Raw genomic sequence first — 15210 nt, 5'->3', positions numbered from 1 at the left:
AAACATCACTGTGTGAAGCCTGTTGGCATCTAGGCAGCAGTTTCTTTTATAGTTTCAGGTATAAATGGGCAGAGGGTGCGAGTCACCTGATCTCACTCTGCCCTGAATGGAAGACACTCCTCTGCTGGTAGTAGCACATTCCCAGCAGGCACTCTGCACATGCTAAGGTGCGCTCTTGCTCTTTCTTGATGTCACTTCACGTGTTCCAAGGTGGCACTCATGCACAAGCTCCTCAGCCAACTCGGGGGGGGGGGTATCATCTTCTTCACTTGCCTTCCTTCAGTGGAAATTAAGGTTTAATCCCTGGGAAAGCATTTAACCCATTGGACCCAAAGTGGTTGTGGTGTTGAGGATGATGATGATGGTGTACCTATAAATTGCAGAATCCTCCTCCTCCAAAAACAAAGAAACCACAAAACATTTGCAGCATCATTTGCAGGTGTTAGCAGAATCAGAGAGCAGTGGTACAGTGTTTTGAATCCTAGTGGGTGTTTGCATTTATGCTCCTGCCTATATGAATGTGTGAACAGACAGGAGTGAAAGAGCATGCCAGGAGTTGGGTGGGCTTTTACTAACCACTGTGAAGTAGCTCCTCATCTATGATCAACATTCAAGAGGTAACTTGAAAACGGGGACAGCAGGGGGATTAAACAAGGTATCTCTGGTTTGTGGTCGTAAACACTGCATAGCCAAGGGAGAAATTTGACATCCTGTAAGAATCCTTCAGGATTGTTGCATGGCCATTCTTCTGTGCCTTTTCTTTTCTCCAGAGACTTCTTGGCACAGTGAGGCATGGCAGAAGGATGAGGGGCCTATTCATAATAACTTACGGCCGTTTCGTTTCCCACAATGCCCCTCACTGGAACTCTCCAATCAGGAGCAGCAGCCAGAGGGAGCTGCTGTGGAATCCATACACCTCACAGTTTAATAACAGCACTCCTTTGGGGGAGAAAATAAAAGGGACCAAGAGGGGAGGAAAGAGAGGGAAACACTGAACGGAAACACCTGCTGAAGCTCTGGGGAACGGAGTGGCTGCTGCGCTGCAGCCAGGATGGGCCTTGTTCAGCCAGGAATGCTGGAGCTGGAGACGGCTGGGTCTGCTGCCAGCCGAGGTGTTAATAGGGGCTTACACTGAAGGGGCTGCCGCAAGGAGAGACAAAACAGCCCGGCAAGAAATAGGTCACACCTGCTGCTGGAACATGTTGGCGCGTGCGAGAGAAAGAGAGGCCTCTGCACTAATGTGTGTGTGCACATCCATGTTCCTCAGACAAATGAGATTATGACAATAGCTCTGTGTCCCTTGGTCCCCCTGCCCAGGTGGTCTTCATGATGCAGGGCTACCCACTCATCAAGATCTTGGGGTTAAGTTGCCACATCAGTGTTTTCCAAAACAGTATGCAAACCAAATTTTGCTATGCAGCTCTCCAGCCAAGTAAGGCGTACAAAAAGTGCCTGGTAAAATGGCATAAAAATCTGTATATTAGGAGAAACATGCTGAGGAATTTTCATGTTGATGTTTTTTAAAATCAGAAATTAATGATTTCTCCTGTAACCTTTTGCCTGGCCTCTCCAGAATGGGGTATCCCACTAAAGAGATTGAGGGGAGATGCTTCTGTCCAGACATCCATGCGGGGGCAAGGGGCCATAGCGCTCTCCAGGTGCAATCCACTGGGGGAGTTACTCCTTCATGTAGGTCAGGGACTCCCTTATTTCCAGCTGACCCCAAAATGTAAGTTCTTCTGGCAGGCAAACCAGAAGTGTTGGGATCTACCCGATACCAATGTCAAACCTCTTACACCTGTAGATAATAAATTGTGGCCAAATTTCACCCAAATATTTGTAGTCAAGCCTTAGTATTCGGGAAGACCAAAGGGGAGGGGGTGCCTTCCCAGGCAATACAAATGTAATAAATAAAATAAATAAAGTTTCAAGCAGAACAGGATTAGTGTCCGCCCACAATTATTTTGGTTCAAGGAACAATGGTGTTTTCTACTCAAGAGCAACACAGCAGTTGGCCACTGTGAAAACAGGATGCTGTACTAGATCCAGACCTATACAAAAGTTCCTTCAGAGTCTCTCGCCCTTATCATTCATGTCTTCCACACCCAGGGCCCCTTCCCTCTTTACCTTGTGCCCCTGGAAGGCATTGATGTGTTTCTTTATTAGCACCTAATATTAGTAAGGTTTTTTTTTCTTTTTAAGCCGCCTGTTGCATGACTTATTCATATGATAGAAATATATACAAGCTTGTTGGGAATTTAGCTGAGCAAACTTGGCAGCTTTTCTACATGCGCTCAGACTTGGAGGCAGAACCCAGCTTGGGGAGCTGAGCGCTCTCAAGGAATGAATTACTTTGATCCACGTGAGAATTATGGTGATGGGATCAGAGGTGATTATTACAATGGCTCTTTGTCAAGCTATGGGACTTGCCTGCCCGCACAGTGCCTGCTGCCTTGATCCTGCACTCTTTAGCGCCATCTGTTGAGATCTTCAAATTATGTGTCACAGGTTGAGATGGTTTCTCAAAGAGTTCGAGTTTTACAAGTGTCTTCGTCTTATAATATGCATCCATTACTTCCCCTTAGAGGGATGCAGATGCAGAAAGTGTATACGAATATGACTGGGGGCTGTACAGCTGTTATTGTAAGTCTGAATAAATAATAGGGTCCTTTATCCACTTTCTAGTTAGTAAAGTTCACATTAGCAGTCACATTGCTCTATCACTTAATGGATGCTTGGAAGTGATCCATGTTAAAACACATCCCCTTTGCTCCTTGAGTTAAGGCAACAGACCTCCCAGGGAAAGTGTCTGAGACTGAGAAATTTTATCCCAGCACAATCACAGTAGACCAGAATCTGACTTCTTAATATTATGAATGCTAAAGGCATATAGTGTGTTTTCCTCACCTTGAAACAAACATGTCTTTATCCCTCCTCCATTCGTATAACTAGAAGGGGAAATCAGGACAGGACTGAATTCTACTTTTTAAAAATTCCTACACAGTATGTCAGCTTAATCTTCCCATACACCTGACCATACTAGCTAAGAAAAACAGAGCTGACTTGAAATTTTCGATCAAAATTCTTTTGTTTTTTAATAAAAGAATTCTTCCGGTACAATTTCCCATGGTAAAAGTTGGCAATCAGAAAAAAGAGTTGTAGATCGCAATGAAATTTTCCTGCACACTGGAACAACATGGAATTATATTTTCTATCACATATCTAGTATGCTCAAAGCAGTCACACACAGAGGGCTGGATCATCAAAATGATCCATGGAATAATCCAAGATGTTTTGCGTAGATGAATGCTTCCAACACTTTAATCACAAATGAACTTGTTTTGGGGTGGGGTGGAGACTGGGATTTGTGTGCTACAGAAACACAGTCAATGAGCAGAGACCAAAAAAAAGCAATGGAATGTTTGGCAGGTAAGTCAAGGTTCTGGTTGGATGGAAGTAGGGAAGAACACTACTTCTGATAGAAAACTAAGACTGCAACGCCTTACATACTTACCCTGCCCCCCCCCACAGCACTGCTGTCATGGAAGCACCCTCATTGAAAGAATCTTCTGCAGCATTTAAAATAATAAATTCTGAAGTCTGAGGTAGCCTCAAATTTCTGTGCCTTCATTATAGTTACAGTTAAGACTTCTTGTTTTCATCTGCCTGGGAAAGATAATAAGAACTGACCACACACCCACACACCCACACACACACACCAATAAAAAAAAATCTTGCCTTTATTCCAGTCAGATATTACCTGGCCAACAGCCTGAGATCTCCTCCAGTGATGGCTTGTTATTGAGTTTCACTCGTTTACAGATTTGCTATAACAGCAAAAAATGTAAAAATGTAGTGTAGGTTTTCTCACTTCCTTTTTTAGTACGAGAAAAAGACTCATCACAGAGTAGGTTAACAGTTAGTGCGGTTTTGAGATACTTTTAGCTGTACATTTTCACAGCCTGGGTCTGCCAGTTACTAGCAACAAAGCAATGACAAGCCATGAAAATGGATTCACCTCTACTGATGGTTGTGCCCTCCAAAATAGGATCAGCCACACTGAATTATATTTGAGCAACCTGTAAACCAGTCTGAGCTATAGTGAGTTGGTTGTATTCTGTTAACTTTTTTCACCAGCAAGAATTTCCACTTGTGGGAGGGACCCATACCCTGCCCAAATCTGCTCTGGAGGGTTGAGAAAAGCTCTAGCACAGATCTAGGGAGTGCATATTGAGAGGGGTGAGGAATCCTGTTGCAGAAGCAGAAATCCTTGTGCTGATGGGATTCTTTGTTGGATACAACCCAGAGACCAAACAGGCCAGAAAATTCAAACTGCATTAGGCCCCAAATACACAACTGGAGTGCTGCAGACAGATTCTACCAGAAGCAACCAGCTACCTTTTGTATCTCACAAGCCAGATACAATTACACCTCCACTTCTAGACCCGCTTAACATGGAGCAGATTTTATTACCCAGGTTAGATTCCTGCAATGAGCAGCATTTGGACTAGATGACCCCCAAGGTCTCTTCCAAACCCAAATTTATAAAATTCATAGAAAGCAGAGGCCATCCCACAAGAGGAATCTGTATGAAGGAAGCTAACAGGATCTCAGTGACAACTGGCTGGGACCGGGACTTCCGCAAAGGGCATTAATTCAGGCAGATGAAAACCTTACACATTCTTTTGCTCTGCTTTTCTTCTTTCCTCTCCCCCTGCCCCCCGGCTTCAACTCTTTACACATTTGCAATCTTGCAAATATTTTTACTGATTGCTTTGCATCTTCCGTCAGGCGGGTTGCCAGATGAAAATTGCATAACAGATGGCTTCCGTGTCTGGCTCAATGTGATCCCAAGATGTTCTGAAACAAGGCCCACACGTTATATTGGATGGATTTGTTCTCTTACGAAATAAGGAAACTTCCTTTGGAACATGGGAGATGCCTTGGGATACCTGGCATTTTACCTCTTTTAAACAACGTACAGTGGTACCTTGCAAGACGAATGCCTCGTAAGACGAAAAACTCGCAAGACGAAAGAGTTTTTCGTCTTTTGAGTTACTTCGCAAGACGAATTTCCCTATGGGCGAAAACGTCTTGCGAGTTTGTTTCCTTTTTCTTAAAACCGTTAATACCCAGGGAATCCGTGCTTCGCAAGACGAAAAAACTCGTAGAACGAAAAAACTCGCAGAAGGAATTAATTTCGTCTTGCGAGGTACCACTGTACCTCTGAACTTGTGTGTGAAAATGCAGCAAAGGTGGTGAGCATTGTCACATCCTCTCCCTTTCTCTTTGGGAGACACTGTAGGTGGGAAATTATAGCTTTAGGAAAGCAAACAGTAAAGAATTGCCCTTATCTCAAATTCTTTGCTTATAATGCTCTCTCTTTCTCCCCCCCCCCTTCTCTCTCTCTCTCTCTCTCTCTCTCTCACACACACACACACACACGTTCTGCACATCCCTCCTATTCATTCCACCTTTCCCTTCCTCCGTATTGACTGCTTATCCTGTTGCTGCCTCTGTCTGGCAGCAGTGGCCCCTTGGCTGGTCCGGGTGCTCAAGAGCAGCTGCCATTTCCTCTCCTTTCCTGGCAAAATCAGCACAGTTGGCTTCTTCCTCCTGGCTTCCAGCTGCTTTAATAAACCCTTTGACGGAGCGTCTGGCCGCCTGCAAAATAGATGGAAGCCCAGGGGGAGCCAGAACAAGGGTGAACCACCAGATGTCTATAGACCACCAATGAGATCCCCCGTAAAAGCTCAGCATACAATGGCTCAGATCTCCCTGCTGGCCACAGCCTTGTGGAGGTGCACATAGATTTTCCTCATGCTCTTGCATTGGCCAAACTTTCTCTTTAGGATGTCACCAGTTCTACTAAGCTTGGCCACTTTTTCCTGCCTTTGAAGGGATTCTTCCCACTTCCCACATACCGTTTACCCAAATGCCATGCTTGACTTGCATTCTGGCTGTTCACAATATCAGAACGGGCTGATATTTTAACACTACTACCCATGGAAGCATATCCTGATCAGGGGTGAGGGGGTGGGATGCAGCCTAAGCTTTCCAGATCAATGAGAACCCATTAAGGAAGGCATTTCCAGTCAACGGAATAGAATATAGGTTTGTTATTCGAAATCGAAGACGGCTTTCTTCTCGACACAAACTGAGCAGGTTATCTTTGCACCGGCAGTGCAGTTAGGTAATTTCAGTCTCTTGTCTTTTGGGGAACCCCACACACTTCTTTAGACAGTAATGTGTGTTACTTCACTTACTTCAAAATGTGACAAAGCAACTCTGATGTTGGAGACCCTCCTGTTAATGCTGCTGTGTGTGTGTGTGTGTGTGTGTGTGTGTGTGAGAGAGAGAGAGAGAGAGAGAGAGAGAGAGAGAGAGAGAGAGAGAGAGAGAATGAGTGAGGGTAACCAAGCACAATTCAAAGTGTTGGTGCTGACTTTTAAAGCCCTAAACGGCCTTGGCCCAGTATACCTGAAGGAGCGTCTCCACCCCCATCGTTCTGCCCAGACACTGAGGTTCTGTGCCAAAGGCCTTCTGGCAGTTCCCTCACTGCAAAAAGTGAGGTGACAGGGAACCAGGCAGAGGGCCTTCTCGGTAGTGGCGCCTGCCCTGTGGAACGCCCTCCCAACAGATGTCAAGGCAATAAACTATCTTACTTTTAAAAGACATCTGAAGGCAGCCCTGTTTAGGGAAGTTTTTTATGTTTAATGCTGTATTATGTTTTTAATATTTGGTTGGGAGCCAGCCAGAGTGGCTGGGGAAACCCAGCCAGGTGAGCAGGGTATAAAATTATTGTTATTGTTATAACCTCTTCCCCAAAGTCCTGACTTGAGGGCACCACTAGTTACACCAACTAAGGAAAAGAAACCAATATGGGAGTGCATTCCGCAGGAAGGAAAAGTGTCCGCTACGTCCCCCACAGGCGTTGACCTCAATGAAGTGACGTCTCCTTCAGAGTTGCCCACACTGCTCTTGAGTGGGAAATGGCCCGGAAGCTGTTGTTCTCACCCTTGTCATGGGAAGCCAGTGTTTTTCATGGCAAGGTGCCAACGTCAGCTTCTCTTCCAAAAGTGAGAAAAAGAAACACCAAGTGTTGCGGTTCAGCTAAGTCCATTTTCTGCTCTGTGCTTCAGTCCTCAAGCACCTGACCTTCCCCCCACCTCCTCAGAACATCTGACTTTTTCACAGCCAAAATAGCAAAAAGTTTAGGAATGAATAAAGGCCACTTGGGGCTGCGTGTGTGCACTAGAGATCAGATGCAGGATGAAATTAATCCAATCAAGTCAGGATGAGGAAGCACCTTGACTGGGCATTTTCAAAATCACTTTGTTGTTCCTTCCCCATAAAGAGCTTTACAAATCCATCTTCTGAAAGGAGTGCCCTTTTGTTGCCCAAGATTACATGATGAATTTCTGGATCATTTTTTTTTTTAAAGTCCAATTGCCACAACCATATGGAGGCTGGCATTCAGAAATATTTTTCAGCTGGAACTCACCAGAGTTCAGTTCTGGCACATCTCAGGTGGGTGCCATTGCCATTCTATTTTTTTTTTTAAGTTTTTATTTATACTTTTCAAATTTATACATTTCATTAGTTTGCCAATCACTTTAACATTTCAAAGTTTTACTCCCTTCCCCCTCTTTCTGCAGTTCCTTCTGCTCATTTAATTATCTACTTTAAATTATATACTCATATGAAACTGCAGGTTATTACAATAATCCTGGCAATGTTTTTATCTGTTTGCAATTTATCTGTAAATATTCAATAAACCATTTCCATTCTTTTTCAAAAAGTTTGTTATCTTGGTTTCTTATTTTTCCGGTAAGTTTCACCATTTCTGCGTATTCCGTAAGTTTTTGTATCCATTCCTCCTTTGCTAGGACTTCTGCTTCTTTCCATTTGGGGGGCAAGTATCATTCTTGCTGCTGTAATAGCATACATAAATAAATTTCTGTACAATTTAGGTAGTTCTGTCCCTATAATTCCCCAAAGAATTGCCGTTCTAAGAGAACAGGGGAGTGTTCATGGTGAGCTCTGGCACCTCTTTCCCCAGAAAAATAGCACTGCTTACAATAATGAGAGGATGCTAATATTCATATAAGTTCAGAAAAGAGGCTGATATTTAATGTACAACCAGTGCCCCTTTCTAGTTCCAAGGCATGGGCAAAAGCAGTGTTGCCTGCTTAGCTATCACGGGTGTTCTCCGGCATTTAGAAGACCAGCAAAATTAAGAACTAATCCTCCAAGAACAATTATGTACAAATCTCAACACAGTGCCATTTCTAATCAAATCCCGGGCACATTCCTGGCACCTGTTGAGATGGAAGAGAGTTTTTATGGGTCAGCTCGTCCCCACCCTACAGTAATGTGTCAAAGTAGATTGCCCCATGCTTAGCTGAGCACTCAGGAAGAAGCAATAGGTCATTAACTTCAATGGAAAGCTAGACATCAGTGGGGCACACTCTGTCTAGAGCACAGTTGTCTGACAGGGCTCTTCCTACGGCCAATAGCTGCCTAAAATCAGTGCAAGTCTCCAACGTGAACCAATTCAAAGTTCATCTCACATTGGTTTATTCAACAATGCCAAGTCATGATTCTGAAAATCTACGCTGAGGACTGGACCCAATCTTCAGGATCGTCTCGTGATAACAGATGGCTATTGGCTGGCACTTATGCAGCTTTCTTTGGCTTCATTTTAATAGATGGCATTAGGGGAAACTAATCCAGTAGTTTTAGAGAGGGAAGGGAGCACTGCTGGCTTTGTGGAGCTATAGAATTCTGAAATCAGGAACATATGTGACATTCTGTGAATCCAAAAGAAACCTCCTTAAAATAAGGAGCTTCTGACATCTCTATTCAGGCTGCATTAGTCAGTCACTCAGATACCATGTGTATAATTACATTTGATTTGCCTGGTGATACTCACATAGAGGTCTAAGTAGGCTGCAGTGAGAAAGGAAAGCAGTGATTTATTTCAGTCACTTATACTTCCCAAGGGTTTTGCGCACATGAAAAGCAAGGGCAATCTGAGGTGGACAGAGGTTGCATCTCCCTTAATGGCTTGTATAGACAATCATATTTCAAGAGCCACATCGCCATGAACTTGAGATAGTAATGCAATAACTATGCTAACAAAATAATAGGGAGGGACCTTCTTGAAGTAACCTTTGGACCCTTGATTTTATTTTGAGGCAAAAGCAACTGGCTACCTTCCTCTGGATATGGGTCAGCGGTGGCAGGGCTGTGCCGTTTCCCACTGAAGCACCACCCCTAGCTGCTATTTGCAATAAACAGTACCTTCATGGGTAGGGGGTGGAATAAGATCAGATAGCTTTTCAGCAGAAAACTGCTGTGGGACCCCAGTCCACACTAGGAGGCCTTGCCAGCTGCTTTTTCTTCTAAATTAAATTGCCAGCGCTGAAGACCCTTTTTAAAACCACATTTCATTCCAATGTCTCAATATGTTGTTTCCAGGCTTCCACTTTTTTTGGCCAAAGTTGTAAAAAACAAAACAAAAAAACCCCCGTTTTTGAGTTATTTTTATGGAAAATCAGCAAAAATGGCACTGCCAACATGGGCTACCATACATCCAATTTTTTGCAGCCATTTTCCCAATTCCCACCAGGACACTGCTGCCAACTGCATTATTCTGGGTATGTCCAGGAAATTCCAGATGTATGTCAAACCTAGCTAAATGCTCTGATCCAGCAGAACTCTTACTGTGTTTGTATGCTCACAGTATTAAACAAAGTCACAAACAAAATGCCAAGGGACCAAGTTATAAACCAGGTTATTGCCCACCCCGCTTGAGAAATTAATAGAACTCCGCAAACCAGCTGCTCTTCATCCCTAGAACTCCATTGTCAAAGAGTCAATGCTCATGTTGAATTTCACAAAGAGGGCTCTTGCCTAAACTGTCTATATGGGTATATGGTGCTCCCTGGCTGGACCATTCAGGGAGTAATGCTGCACACTTATGCCATACTCCTAGACCTACGGAACACAGCAGGAGCCTTGGCCTAACATCTCAGTAAACATGCATATAACTAGAGCATAGGGCTTCTGCTTTTGCAGACTCTGTCCTGAAGAACAGTAGGAAACTCTGCAATAATAAGTGCACCTCTAATGCTGGGTTGTAACTGAAACGAACTCAACCTGATCTACACCCTACCTTCTAGGCAGATCAGAGATACTCAAGCTAGTGCTGCTCCCAGGGTAGGACTTTGGAAAAGATGTCTAGTGCCCCCACAGCTGCAGAATGAGCAGGAGAAGCCCAAAATGCATTAAGGCTGCATTTTGAAACAAGTGAAGTAAGTAAAGAGATGGGGGCACCAAGACCGTTGAGTCCAGCGTCTAAACTTACCTTGCTAGCACCGCTGTCTTTCACCTGGGGATTTAATAAAGCTTTTCTTTCCAACAATGGAAATGTGAAATCCTGGGAAACATGCACTGGGTAGGGCTTCCTAAGCCTATATAGGCAACCTTTTAAGGTTTCCTTTCCATATATTAGCCACAGCCTTGTCCTCTGAGCATGGTACCAAGGCAGTTTCTTTCCAAATGCAAACCACAGCTGGGTGATCTCCAACGCTAATCATACTCAGAGTATTGGGTTTACTCTGTGTATGACTTAGTTGGATATCACCCATTAACAAAAGGTTGTATTTGTGTGGTTTTTTTTTTTTAAAAAGCAATAAATTCATAGCAGAGGGTGAAGAAAAATAAAACCCAGTGTTCCTAGCCAGGAAAGGAGGTTAAGCAAGAACTGAACCATAAAGAAATCACTTTTCAACTGTAACATAAACCAAGGCAAAAAGAGAGGTTAGTTTGCGGCTCCGGTGACCTGAGGTCAAATGGCATCTTAGACTCTAGACAAGCAGGATATCAAACCCTGCAGGTGTCCGCTCTCCCCACAAGGGCCTATCCGCCCTGGCCAGGGCAGGGTCAGCATTCCAGGGCTCTGCCTGATAGGCTCAGGGGATAATGACATCTCCATCCGATGGCAAGAGCCATCTAAATGCCGAGCTGCAGCAGGGTTGTGTCAGCCAGCCCTGAGCCTGAGAAATGATGTGTTCTCAGACACTACTGGAGCAGGCTCCTTCCCCTGGGCACTCTCACATACAGTACACAAATCACACACATGCTTCACACTGGGTATTTGGAAACCACAAGACATCCATGCCCCCTACTCTCCCGATTCCTTTCGCGAACTCATGCTGTGAGAGCAGAGCTGTGGTTTCCTGTAGCCTGTTGCCCATGTGTCTGGAGCCGAGCAAGCACCTTGATGGAACCACTGTTTGCAGGGGGTTTTCTTCCCAGACTCTGTAGCCTGAAGGAGGGAGAGAGGAGAGGGATCATTGGAAGCTGTCTCATACTGAGTCAGACCACTGGGTCCAGCAAACTCAGTATTGTCTGCACAGACTGGCAGTGACAGTGTTTCAGATGGGGGTCTTTTCCCTGTCCTACGTAACCTATGGGACTCAGCTACATATATAAGGATAAAGCACTTTGTATGCGTTATAACAGGGATGCGGGTGGCGCTGTGGTCTAAACCACAGAGCCTAGGGCTTGCCGATCAGAAGGTCGGCGGTTCGAATCCCCGCGATGAGGTGAGCTCCCATTGCTCTGTCCCAGCTCCTGCCAAACTAGCAGTTCGAAAGCATGTCAAAGTGCAAGTAGATAAATAGGTACCACTCCAGTGGGAAGGTAAATGGCATTTACATGCACTGCTCTGGTTTGCCAGAAGTGGCTTAGTCATGCTGGCCACATGACCTGGAAGCTGTACGCCGGCTCCCTTGGCCAGTAAAGCAAGATGAGCGCTGCAACCCCAGAGTCGTTCGCGACTGGACCTAATGGTCAGGGGTCCCTTTACCTTTATGCGTTATAACATCATGACGCCAGATGGAGCTGTGGAGCTCCGTTTTTCGCCAACGGTACTTCCCTGTTTGACTTTTACAACGTTTAATTGAATTGCTTCTTTGATGTGTCTAGATCCAGCCCTAGAGATGTCCAGCATTGAACCCTGGACAGTTTGCATACATGTGCTGTACCACTGAGCTACAGCTCTTCCACGAGGAAGGAAAGAAGAGAGGGTGGAGGGAGAGAAAGAGATTTTTTGGGGGGGGGTTGCTCAGCCCTGTAGTTTAAAGTTAAGCAAATAAATATTTAATGTATTTCACATATATAGACATGTCATATACAATAAAGACAGCAGAAAAACAGAAAAAGCAACCAGAATGAGACGCAGAAGAGGGCAAGATACCCTTGTGAGGAGCGGCTCAAGGTGTTAATTGCCTACTTTCAGCTTCAGAGAAAGGAAACCAAATGTTTCAATCATTTGATGAAATATCACAAGCATCGCTGCTAAGGTAGGAAGATTTCAGCAACATTCTCTGGCTCGGAAAACAGCTTCACATTGTTTTGGCAGCAGCTCTGTTGATTCTGGATTTCCCCATCCACCATACACTGGGCACACCCCAGCCCTGTTTGGTTTTCTCTTTAGTTTGTCTGTTTACTTTCTGGTTTGAGAAAAGCCTCTTTTTCACCTGCACAAGTGCCTGCCTGTTCTACTGGGCCCTGTCCACAAGATCCAAAACCCACATCATATCAGGGATGGAGAAAAGAGCTTAATTCAACTCTCAAGAGTTTCCATCAGACCCCTGGCCAGGAAGATTTGAAATCAAACATATTCCAAATTATTCCAATGAAAAAAGAGCACACTGCTTCACTAGTCCTTAAAAAAACCAAACCTTTTTCAGGAGAACTATCTGAAGATGTAGCTTGAGTATGTCACAGAAAGGGAAGGAGATCATAAACCTCAGAATGAGAAGTGAGAGGAATTTTAAAATGGGAAGAAACCAACGTTAGGAGTTTTTGCTTGTGAGACTTTGTCCATTTCTTGGTTCAATCAATTTGTAATGTAAATGTAAAATGGCACTGGCCAGAGAAGGATCATTCACCTTAGCGCTCCTTCTAGTTTTGCATCAGCTGTGATGAAATGTTTACATAAATGCAAGAGAGGCTGAAAGGCGGTTTAAGTTGCATGAAAATACTTGCAATTAAAATCTCTTCCCTTTGATGTGTTTTGTTTTAAAGAGCAAGTTATATAATTCAGGTTATATCATTATTCATTGCTAGCTCCATCACCCCAAATCCCAACATTCCTGGTACCCAAAGAAAGAGTTGTTGTTGGCATCTGTCTCAGGAGACAATGGAGTGTGCCTCTGGGGGTGAAGACAAACCACTGCATTAGCAACACCAAAGTGACGTCCCCAAGGTGCAAGCAGACTTTACCCTCGTCTATGCATTTTTGTACACATTACTTGACTGGAGAACTGCACGGCAAAATTCAAAGGAATGCGAATTTCGAACGACACCTGTTTCGGTTTGAGTCTTGTTTCAGAACGTGCCAACCAAGTAAGCTCACATTTAAATGTGAACCAAATGAAATTTCTCTTGCCTTTCTAAGTGGTACATAGCCTCCTTAGCTGGTTGGCCAGGAGGGAATGCAGTCTGCAGCCTGAAAAGGGTCCCCCACCTCTGCCTTAGATGTCCTAGGGCAGTTCAAAATAATGGCTCCAGAAGAACAGCTTTTGCAGTATAGGATGCTTTTGTGCATCTCTGGGGCAACAACAACAATTGTGTTATTTATACCCCACCATCTGGCTGGGTCTTTGTCCATGGAGTTTTCTTGGCAGGGATACTGGAGTGGCTTGCCGGTTCCTCCTCCAGGTGGATCACGTTTGGTCAAAACTCTCCACTATGACCTGTTCATCTTGGGTGCCCTGCTCGGCATAGTTCATAGCTTCTCTGAGTTCTTCAAGCCCCTTCGCCACGGCAAGGCAGTGATCCATGAAGTTTGGAAAACTCAGCAGTGGCCAGAGGACTGGAGAAAATCAGTCTACATCCCAATCCCAAAGAAGGGCAGTGCCAAAGAATGCTCCAACTACCGCACAATTGCACTCATTTCACACGCTAGCAAGGTTATGCTTAAAATTCTACAAGGAAGGCTCAAGCAGTATGTGGACCGAGAACTCCCAGAAGTGCAAGCTGGATTTAGAAGAGGCAGAGGAACCAGAGACCAAATTGCAAATATGCGCTGGATTATGGAGAAAGCTAGAGAGTTCCAGAAAGACATCTACTTCTGCTTCATTGACTATGCAAAAGCCTTTGACTGTGTCGACCACGGCAAACTATGGCAAGTTCTTAAAGAAATGGGAGTGCCAGATCACCTCATCTGTCTCCTGAGAAATCTCTATGTGGGACAAGAAGCTACAGTTAGAACTGGATATGGAACAACTGATTGGTTCAAAATTGGGAAAGGAGTACAACAAGGCTGTATTTTATCTCCCTGCTTATTTAACTTATATGCAGAATTCATCATGCGAAAGGCTGGGCTGGATGACTCCCAAGCCGGAATTAAGATTGCCGGAAGAAATATCAACAACCTCAGATATGCAGATGACACAACCTTGATGGCAGAAAGTGAGGAGGAATTAAAGAACCTTTTAATGAGGGTGAAAGAGGAGAGCGCAAAATATGGTCTGAAGCTCAACATCAAAAAAACGAAGATCATGGCCACTGGTCCCATCACCTCCTGGCAAATAGAAGGGGAAGAAATGGAGGTAGTGAGAGATTTTACTTTCTTGGGCTCAATGATCACTGCAGATGGTGACAGCAGCCACAAAATTAAAAGACGCCTGCTTCTTGGGAGAAGGGCAATGACAGGCCTAGACAGCATCTTGAGAAGTAGAGACATCACCTTGCCAACAAAGGTTCGTATAGTTAAAGCCATGGTTTTCCCAGTAGTGAAGTATGGAATTGAGAGCTGGACCATAAAGAAGGCTGATCGCCGAAGAATTGATGCTTTTGAATTATGGTGCTGGAGGAGACTCTTGAGAGTCCCATGGACTGCAAGAAGATCCAACCTCTCCATACTGAAGGAAATCAACCCTGAGTGCTCACTGGAAGGACAGATTGTGAAGCTGAGGCTCCAGTACTTTGGCCACCTCATGAGAAGAGAAGACTCCCTGGAGAAGACCCTGATGTTGGGAAAGATGGAGGGCACAAGGAGAAGGGGGCGACAGAGGACGAGATGGTTGGATAGTGTTTTCGAGGTTACCAGCATGAGTTTGACCAAACTACGGGAGGCAGTGGAGGACAGAGGTGCCTGGCATTCTCTGGTCCATGGGGTCACGAAGAGTC

This window comes from Podarcis melisellensis, assembly GCF_964234715.1.
Source record: "Podarcis melisellensis genome assembly, chromosome: 2".
NCBI classification, from domain to species: domain Eukaryota; kingdom Metazoa; phylum Chordata; class Lepidosauria; order Squamata; family Lacertidae; genus Podarcis; species Podarcis melisellensis.
The sequence above is the reverse complement of the archived record's forward strand: the minus strand, read 5'-3'. Positions refer to the sequence as shown.